At 41.4% G+C, this 10,054-nt stretch overlaps 1 pseudogene; it reads right to left on the bottom strand.

The window, feature by feature from the left end:
* Positions 1-585: 585 nt before the first annotated feature.
* Positions 586-1,572, bottom strand: LOC118617775 (annotated as a pseudogene).
* Positions 1,573-10,054: the final 8,482 nt, after the last annotated feature.

The raw sequence follows: 10,054 nt of genomic DNA, 5'->3' as shown, positions 1-10,054 counted from the left end.
TGCTTTAAAAACACAAATTAGCCCTGGCCAGTTTGGCTCAGCGGTTGGAGCATCTGCCTGTGGTCTGGAGAGACCCGGGTTCGGTTCCCGCTGAGGGCATGTACCTCGGTTCCAGTTTGTCCCCGGCCCTGGTTGGTTGTGCAGATGGCAGCCACTCGATGTGTCCCTTTCACATCGATGTTTCCCTCTCTCTCTCTTCCTCTCTCTCCCTCCCACTCTAAAAACACAAATTAATTTAATGATCACAGCTGTGAAAGGAAGGATCCCCCCCCCACCTCAATAACTGATTAAAAGTCACCCCTCTCCAAAGAATATAGGTTGTCTTCATGTTAGAACTATATGTGGTGACCCAACCTACTACTGATCTTAGGCAGTTATTTCCAAGAGCCATAAACCCAAAACAAACATTTTAGTATCAAGCTCAAGTAACAAAACTCTATAACAAGAAAAAACAAACCTGGTTTTCTTTCTTTCTTTTCTTTTTTTTTTTTTTAATTTTAGTCATAAGTGACACATGCATTTCTTTTTATTGTTATTAAAGTTTTTCCCAATGCATTTCAGTAACTGAAGCATTTTAATGTAATTCTATTTCATTCCACTGTTGGTCATAGGTTGAGCCCTACACACCCCCTTCCCTTTCACCGCCAAGGGAGCTCCTTTGTGTGTAGCCACACACTCATCGTTGGTGTAAAGATCAGGCTGGATCTGCTCCCAATTCTTCTTGTCAGGATTCAACTCCTTGTCAGGCTCTCCAGAAAAAGCATCAAAAGAAACTCTGTCCCCAGGAGCAGACCCAGCAGGAGGTGCCAAGGTTTCACCTTCTCTGGTGAATTAGCCCACATCACCATTGCTTGAGGTAGGACTCCCCTTATCTTGGCAGGTTTTAGGTTACAAAGTAAAATCGCCATCTGATTTCGCATCTGATCAAAAGGAACGTGGTTTACCAGGCCACTAACAACTGTGCTTGGGACAGCTTCTCCAGCATCTACTTCTTCTACATACAAAGAATCTGCATCAGGATGTGTTTTAGCAGTGATGATACAATCAATTCGAAGATCCAGACAGGAAACCTACTCGCTTAGAGTCAGTACTTCCTGCTACTGATTGTTTTCTGGTTGTTTTTTTTGTGAGGTTTGTGGGTTTTTTTGTTTTGTTTTTTTTTTCATTTTTCTCTCCTTTCTTTTCAAGTTTCTCTTTCACCTTCTTTTCTTCTTCTCCTCCTCCTCCTCCTTCTACCTGTTCTTCAGCGCCAGAAGGTGTGGTTGTGATCGGTATAAACTGTATTGTTTTCAGAAACCCTGGAGTGGAGTACCAGATGGAAGTGGTATTGTTTCACTCCATTTTTAATTTCTGCCTGAATTAGCTCTTGCTTCAATTCAGTTTCTTTCTTCAATTTAGCATTTTAGACTCCACGTTTCTTCTCTTTTCTCTAAGTTGTCTGCAAAATTGCTTTTTCCTTAAGAAGAGCAACTTGCTGTTTAAGATATTTAATAATTTGATCTGCCTCTGTTCCAGTCTCTTCAGAACAGCACCATTGGTTGCTATTTTTGCCAAAAAACAGCAGGAAATCATGAATCAGTGGACCGAGGCACCCCAAACCTGGTTTTCTTTCAATGCCAGATTAAGTAGTATATAAATATAAAACTGCTTAGAAATGAGGTCTGACCATCACTTTCTGACCAGTGATCTTGGCCAATGGGTCACTTTATCTCTCAGTTTATCCACCTCCCAGGGCTGCTGTACGGGGTAGACATGATGTTCTTAAATCCCCCAACACCAGAGTTGGCACTCAGTAAGTGGTGGCTAGGATCATTCGCATGTCAAAAAGCCAGTACACTTTCTCAGAAAAATCTAATCCCTAAGACTTCTTTTCCTGTCCATATGTATCACTGATCTTTCTGTTTTAAAGCCAATGAGCATAGTCCATCTTGAAATCTAACAAATTCTAATCTCTCAGAAGGTTCAAACGATATTGTCATTCACTAGGGATCTGAGCGGTCCTTCCTTACACTTTGCTGACATTTTGGTCTGAATTAATTGCATCGCCGCTGCACATCTCCCCCAGATCTCCCCCAGCCCTCACCTGCCACACACATGCGGCCAGGGACAGTTCTAACCGTGCTCAGCGCTCTTCCCTATGCACCTGCCTTTATGACGCGGGAGCTCCCGACATGCCCCGCAGTCACCATCTCAGAACCTGGGGTGACCCCGCCGCAACCCCAGCCTCACCTCAGTTCTAGGGTCAGGCGGTGGCCTTCCCAGAATGCCCGTGGTCTCTGCCACGAAGTTGTTGGAGCGCTTTGCTGAGTGAAAGCCCACCGTGCATCGTGGAGGATGTATTTCAGGAAAACAAAATGTTTAAATCCATGGGCTGAAAATGATCTTCACACATACAATGAAATCTGATCAGTTTACAGCCCGACGTGAACAGAACTCCCAAATTAGGCACTTCCAAATTCAGCACAGCACACGCTGCCAGCGCCAAAGGAACTGGAGAAATCAAAGCCCCTCTAAATCCTCCTTCCATGACACATAAAAGATTCAGCACAGTAGAAGTCAAAGAATATGGGGGGGGGGGGGTATAAAGAAAAGAAAAATAGCTTGCTTTTTTTTTTTCCTTTTCTTTTTTAGTATGAAGGGATAGAACCTAATTATTCTTTTATGCAGAAAATCCCTTTGGCTGTACACATGAATAAGAACACTCAAGGCAGCAACATTTTTCTTATAATTAGAAGAAATTATGATGTCTCTCTTGAAAGGCAGAATTTTCCTTATCATGAAAAACAGTGTTCTTTATCATCCTTACTTTTTATTAGAGCCTTCAAAATGAGGTTTTCTTGAGCCTCTTGAAATAAATCTATTCCACTTTGAACTGCCGGAACTAACTATTAAAATGTGGCCTGACTCATCCTGAGAAATGGCCACATGCCCACTTGCCCAGGATAATAATGACTGCTAGGTGAGTTATAAAGAACACTGAATTCCTTTGTTCTACAAACCGAACTGTCCTAAGATGGAAAAAATGTATCGATCACCCTTTTTTTAATAGGCTGACATGTCTTACCTTCACATGCGGTGTATTTATTTTTCAACAAGTATCTATTAAGTGACATTATGAGCAAAGCATTGGGACAGGGGCTGAATTTGCTGTTGCTGTTATGGAAATTAAGCCAAACAAAACACCACACATAAAAGCAGATAATCATCAAAGAAATTAGGGGAATTTTTTTTTCAGATAGAATTCGAGAGCATTTGGGAGCTCACAATGCTTTTTAATTTCATGGTAGCTCTTCGCAGGGCATAGATTGTACAACTCTAAGTTGTTACTGGCAACTGATGAAAATGCTGACACCAGGGATGCACACTCACAACGTGGTAGCTGCTCTGCTCGCCTGTCCTCGCTGAGTTTGAGAGAAGAGCTCCTTCTGGCGCACGTTCCACATGAACCTAGAGGTTCACCTTTCAGTACTTGGGGCTAGTGCACTCCCTCATGTACACACTCAATGTGTTCAAATCTCTCTAGGGTTGTTTTCTCTCTCATCCTTTTTTTATTGTGTCCCTTATTGTTTTTCTTTTACTTTTTTCATTGTTCCCTTCCACTTCTGTGACTCACACGCCTGAAGCTCTGGCACCTTTAGACAGTTTGGAAAGAAGAGAAGAAGAAATTAAAAATTCTTCCAATAGATATGCTTTTATCAACATCCATAGAAGATTGTGTTTGTCCCCAGTATCTTTATTTTTTTTTAATTTTTTTAATCCTCACTTGAGGATTTTTTTTTATTGATTTGCAGATAGAGTAGGAGGGAGGGAGGAAGAGAGAGAGAAACATCAATGTGAGAGAGACACATCTATTGGTTGCCTCCCACATGACCCCAACCAAGGCCAGGGATCAAACTGAACCCGAGGTACATGCCCTTGACTGAAATTGAACCCACAACTCTTTGGTTCGAAGGCCAACACTCTAACCGCTGAGCCAAACTGGCCAGGGCTATCCCTAGTATCTTAATACTTATGCTGAATTATAAATTGTAAGCATTATCAGCCTGCCTCTTTCTATGAAATGGTAAGTGCTTGGAAAAAAGCATCTATATTCTGTGTATTCCTACACTTTCAACCATCTAATCACCGAAGTGGGTGCTTGAAAATAACACAAATAAAAAACAAATGCCTTCTTTGTCTCACCTTATAATCCATACTGAAACTAAATTCAATTTATTTAAACTCTAATCTTCATGGAAACCCAGTCATGTGCGAAACTCTACATGCTCCAGAAAAAACAAAGATGAGCAAAATACTGTCTATCTTCAGGAAGATCTAAAGAGAAAAACACAATGAATGTAAAGTAACTGTAATAAAGGCAAAGGTTTAGGTTTCGGTGTAGCTGCAAACACACAGAGTTGGAACCCATCCAGTAGTGGGCGTCCCCATGTGTGTAATTGTGGGCAAACAGGTAAGAGACAACACTGCGGGTCCACATCAAAGGGAACAAGCGCCCACTGACTGTGTGCAGGGGCTGCAGATCTGTCATCCGATGCTTTTAGAGCTCAAAGTGAGGGGTGGGGAATATTTGGCTGAGGGAGCAGGAATAGCTTTATTTGTTTTTTAATTAATTTATTTTTGTTACAGATGTTTCTCCTTTTTCTCCCACTGATCCCGCTGCCCCCTTTCGCCCCCACCCCATCCCCAGCTTTGTTGTCCATGTCCACTGTTCATGCATACATGCATATAAGTTCTATGGTTTAATCTCTCCCCCACCGCCTCCTCTTCTGGGGATTGTCAGTCTGTACCCCACTTCCATGTCTCTGGGACTACCCCATTCCTCAGACTGTTATGTTCATTATATTCCACAAATAAGTGAGATCATATGATACTTGTCTTTCTCTGATTGGCTTGCCTCGCTTAGGATAATACTTTCCAGGTCCCTCCACGTCGTCTCAAAGGATAAGAGATCTTTCTTTCTTACAGCTGCATAGTAATCCATTGTGTATATGTACCACTGCTTTTTTATCCATTTGTCTACTGATGGATACTTGGGCTGTTTCCAGATCTTAGCTATTGTAAATAGTGCTGCTACGAACATGGGGGTACATATATTCTTTCTGATTGGTGTTTCAGGGTTCTTGGGGTTTATTCCTAGCAGTGGGATCACTGGGTCAAATGGAAGTTCAATTTTTAATTTTTTGAGGTAACACCATATTGTTTTCCATAGTGGCTGCACCAGTCTGCATTCCCACCAGCAGTGCACTAGAGTCCCCTTTTCTCCACACCCTCACCAGCACTTTTGTTTGATGATTTGTTGATGGTGGCCATTCTGACAGGTGTGAGGTGATACCTTATTGTTGTTTTAATTTGCATCTCTCTGATGATTAGTGATGTTGAGCATTTCTTCATATGTCTCTTAGCCATTTGTATGTCCTGTTTGGAAAGGGTCTATTTAGTTCCTCTGCCCATTTTTTAATTGGGTTCTTTGTCTTCCTTTTGTTGAGTTGTATGAGCACTCTCTATATATTGGAAATTAACCCCTTATCTGATATATCATTGGCAATGATGCTCTCCCATATAGTGGGTTGCCCTTCCATTTTGATGATTGTATCTTTCGCTGTGCAGAAGCTTTTTAGTTTGATGTAGTCCCATGTGTTCATTTTCTCCTTTGTTTCTGTTGCTTTAGTGATGTATCAGTGAAAATTCTGCTGTGTATGATGTGTGAAATTTGTTGCCTACATTTTCTTCTAGGATTTTTATGGATTCATGAGAGGAATAGCTTTCTTAGGGAGATACTATTTTATTTATTTATTTATTTATTTATTTATTTATTTATTTATTTATTTATTTTGTTAATCTTCACCTGAGGATACTTTTCCATTGATTTTTAGATAGAGTGGAAGGGGTGGAGGGAGAGAGAGAGAAACATTGATGTGAGAGAGAAACATGGATTGTTTGCCTCCTGCACAGCCAGGGATCGAACCTGCAACCCAGGTACATGCCCTTGATAGGGAATTGAACCTGTGACTTTTTGGTTGGTGGGCTGACTTTCTAACTGCTGAGCCAAACCGCCCAGGGTGGGAAATACTATTTTAAATGAGCCTGCAAAGATGGGTAAATGTCATCAAGAGACAATAGGAGAATAATATTAAATGTAGAACAAAAATAAAAAACAACCACTATCACCAGAGTTTAGAGAGGAGAATGGGGGAAGGGCTTCGTGCTTTGAATTGTTACTTCGGCCAGAGGTTGGAGTGGAAGATGAATAGGACTATCAAAGCTCGAGTCGCAGACACAGCCACCATCAAACCTCAAGAAACAAATAGTTCTGCCCATATTTTCTATGGAAGCATCAACAGGAAAAGTTAAAGATCCAGATGGGTTGCTTAATGAGGAAGGAATTTGAGTCAATTGTCTCATGTCTCTTTCATTCTTCATAAATAGGAAAATTTAGGTTATATGGTAAGTGCTCACTAATTATTCATTGAAAGAGTATTGAGCCTTAGAAAATACCTACACTTCAGCTACAAACTAAAAACAGTAAGTAGATAGCCTTCTCTGATATTTGCACATTAGCCCACAGAAAGAGCGTTTTCACTCCTAGCAACCATATCAGGCAGGCACCTAATCAAAGTATATGTAAATGGTTTGGGAAAAGTTTAATATTTTTCCCAAATTGCTTTTTGTGTCAAGATATCTAGAAATGTGGGTTTTTGTATAACTGCATACTTTAATAGTACATAGTATTATCCCAGCTATTAATTAGCTATAATCTAGTATTTATATATTTATTCAAAACACGTGTATTGATCAGCAAATATGAGTCCGGCTTTAAACAAGGTTGAGATGAGTGTGAAGAGAACTGAGGTAGAATACCTGCTTCTGAAGTTTCAGAATTTTGGATGCCAAAAAAAAAGGAAAGAAAACAGTGAAAGAGGTTTTGCCACTAAGAAGACATCAACTCCTTCCCCAAATACTGACACTAATAATATTGAAACTAGGCAATTACTTTTTAAAAAATATGTTTTTATTGATTTTTGGGAGAGAGAGAGATAGAAACATCAATGTGAGAGAGAAACATCGATCGACTGCCTCCTGCACGCCCTCTACTGGGGATCGAGCTTGCAACCTGAGCATGTGCCCTGACTGGGAATTGAACATGGACCTCTCAGTCCATGGGATGACGCTCAATCCACTGAGCCACTCCAGTCAGGTGGCAATTACTTATTTTTAACAATCATAGTCTGGCAGATCAAATTTTTTCTTTTAGACAAAGTATATATTTAGCCACTTAGTATTTTATTAAAACATTTATTTACTTTATAATAAGAAAAACAGCAATATTTTAATAATGTCATATATGGATCATTGGGCCTAAACAATGAAAATGAACAATTTGATGAACAATATCTATACAAATATTTAATGATCAATAGAAATACATGAAAAGACAAATGATTTAAAAAATCCCAATTGTCTCAAAAAAATGTCATAATTGAACACAAATGTATTATTGTTAAATCATAAGAATAATTAAGAAAAAGGTAATTTACATTGTGTTTATTTAACAGCAACTTGAAATAAATCCAACCTATAATTGATCTGATAATTACTTTCAAATCTAGGTCAGCGTATGTAAAGGTCATTCTAGTTGTCTGGATCCTCATGACTGACAAGGGCTAAAATCGCTTTAGAATCACTAAATGGCCATTTTATATATTCCCTTCCCACTTTAAATGGTCTGAGCTCTTTATCTGGCCATACGTATAAGTCACATGTGTGTCTAATTTCTTAAATCTTTTTCAAAAATGCCTGTCAGGTCTGATACAGAATTTTTGGTATTAATTAACCCACAGGGTACGTTTTTTCCGGTCATAATTTCAGCGCAGGTGAGAAGCGTGTTTGAGAACGCCCTTGTTTCTCGCCATCATTTCACATCCACAACTTAGAGGTTTCAACAAAGAGTCTATGTAGTTTGCCCTTCGGGGCAAACGGCTGGATCATAAAGAGTTAACATAGTTTAAGACTTGAAAGAGAAAAATGTTCCTAGCAAAAACGGCTTACAGCAAAATAATGAGTGCCAAGGTTGAAGCTGCTCTTTCTTGCTTTACTGCTAGAGCTGCATTATTCACAACTGCCAATCAGCTAATCTGAAAAGAATTTGTTCTTTACTGCATTTCTGCTTTACTGCTCCCACCCCACTGGTCTGGTGTACATTGCCTCCAGCTAGGAGATTTAGAAATAGCTCCTAAACAGACAACAAATGCTGGTCTGTGAATCAAAGGGCCGCGGACACTGCGGAGAGAAAGGGCTTTTGCTCACCCCCATTTCCTTTTCACATTTAGCCTTTGCTCCTGCAGTCCCGAGAAGCTCGGGCTATTGCTATTGCACAAGGAGAAACTGCCTGTCAATTTCTGAAAATTCAACACCGAGTTTTTACTGAAGATTCGGAGTACAGGACTGGTTGCAGCTCCCTAAGATATTGGTGGAGAAAACAACAACAACAACCAACCACTTTGAACTCTACAGAAAATGATTTTATCAAATTCTGTGGCCACTGCCTAATCTGAGCACCATTACATGTGAAGTGAGGAAATTAGACATCGTGATTTAGAGTTGAAAACAAAGAGCCCTACAGAGGAAGGCGGGATGCATGTTCTGCAAATTACCCCTAGATTGACATTCGGAACGTACTCACAAATGCTCGCCACGCTATTATGCCAAGTATGTGCTCACATGCATGAGCAATGTTAGTAGACATATAAAAATAGATATATGTATAAATAATTGGAGATGTATCTTTTAACTGAGCAAGGAGTAGTATCTTGGCAAATTCGATTAATGCCCGAGGGTACTTTTTTTCCCCCTTGGTACATTCGTGAAACATCAGTTAAGAATGTTAAAATTTATGTAGGTCTACCGGGGAGTAATTATCACTCGATGCATTAGCAATGAAAAATCAGAGATGGCTGCCAGCTTCCCACACTTCCAAAGCAAAGCTAAATATTCTCCAGGATTGAGTCAAATGGTCTTTGTTAATTTCTTGCACTAATTCGCCAAGTGGTGGTGCAGGGTGACACTGGCTGCCACTGCAGATCTTTCAATTCTGTGGAAACACGGCTGTGAGCAGCTCTTCATTCTGAACCAGAAACTGCCGTGTGTGCCAGACAGGCACACACCCAGGGGATATCTCGCTGGCAGGCTTGCGGCAGGTAGAGGAGTTGTGGGTTAGGCCTGAGCTGGTTTGCTTTTGCTGTTGTTAGTTTCTGAGCTGAAGTGTAGAGATCTGCTCAGATGACCGGCACGAGCTGGGTGGATGATCAGTATGGTTAACCCAGATACATGTGCTATGACACCTCTAATCCCACAACCGTCTAATCAGACACTGGGCTTCACTCCAGCCCTTGGGGACAGGCCCAGCACTCCACCGCTGATCAGATCCCCCTAAGCTGCCACCCCAACTCCTGTGTCACTGCTTCCCTGACACATCCACCCGCGCTTCTCTCCTCCCCTGACCTCAGGATTGGCTTCCTGACACTCCACTAATCCCATCTACTCTGTGTCATTTCAACCTCCTTGAGAGCACTGGGAGCACAAGGCCATCAGGTGGTCAGTGACACTGCAGACCACGGGTCATGGTACAGAATCAGATACCACCCTGCTGCAAGTCAACCGAGACACACAGTACCCCGAGGGATGGGGCCAGGGTCCATGTGGGCACCGCATGCGGTCGTCCTATCAAGGAAAAGTGATTGAATCATTTAGGAGACCAGCAGCCCTAAGATAATGACGTAAAAGCGGTGTCATTTTATTTTTCGGTCAGAGACAGTGCATTTGTTAAGACACCGCGGATAAGGCAATGAAGGCACTGCTTTATCCTCCTAAAAGCATCTGCCTCTTCCGTCACCATGAGGGACACATGTCACCATACGATTTGGCTTTGTCAGAAATGAACTGTGTCCTTGAGACTCAAGTGCCCATGCACGCGGGTCTGTCTATAAATGCGACACCCAGGGAGGGGGACAGGAGGAGACGGGCGGGGGCGGGGAGAGCGCTCCAGAGCGCAAGCGCG

This window comes from Molossus molossus, unplaced genomic scaffold (genome assembly GCF_014108415.1).
Source record: "Molossus molossus isolate mMolMol1 unplaced genomic scaffold, mMolMol1.p scaffold_m16_p_1, whole genome shotgun sequence".
In the NCBI taxonomy this organism is placed as follows: Eukaryota; Metazoa; Chordata; class Mammalia; order Chiroptera; family Molossidae; genus Molossus; species Molossus molossus.
This window is presented reverse-complemented; position numbering and strand designations above follow the sequence as displayed.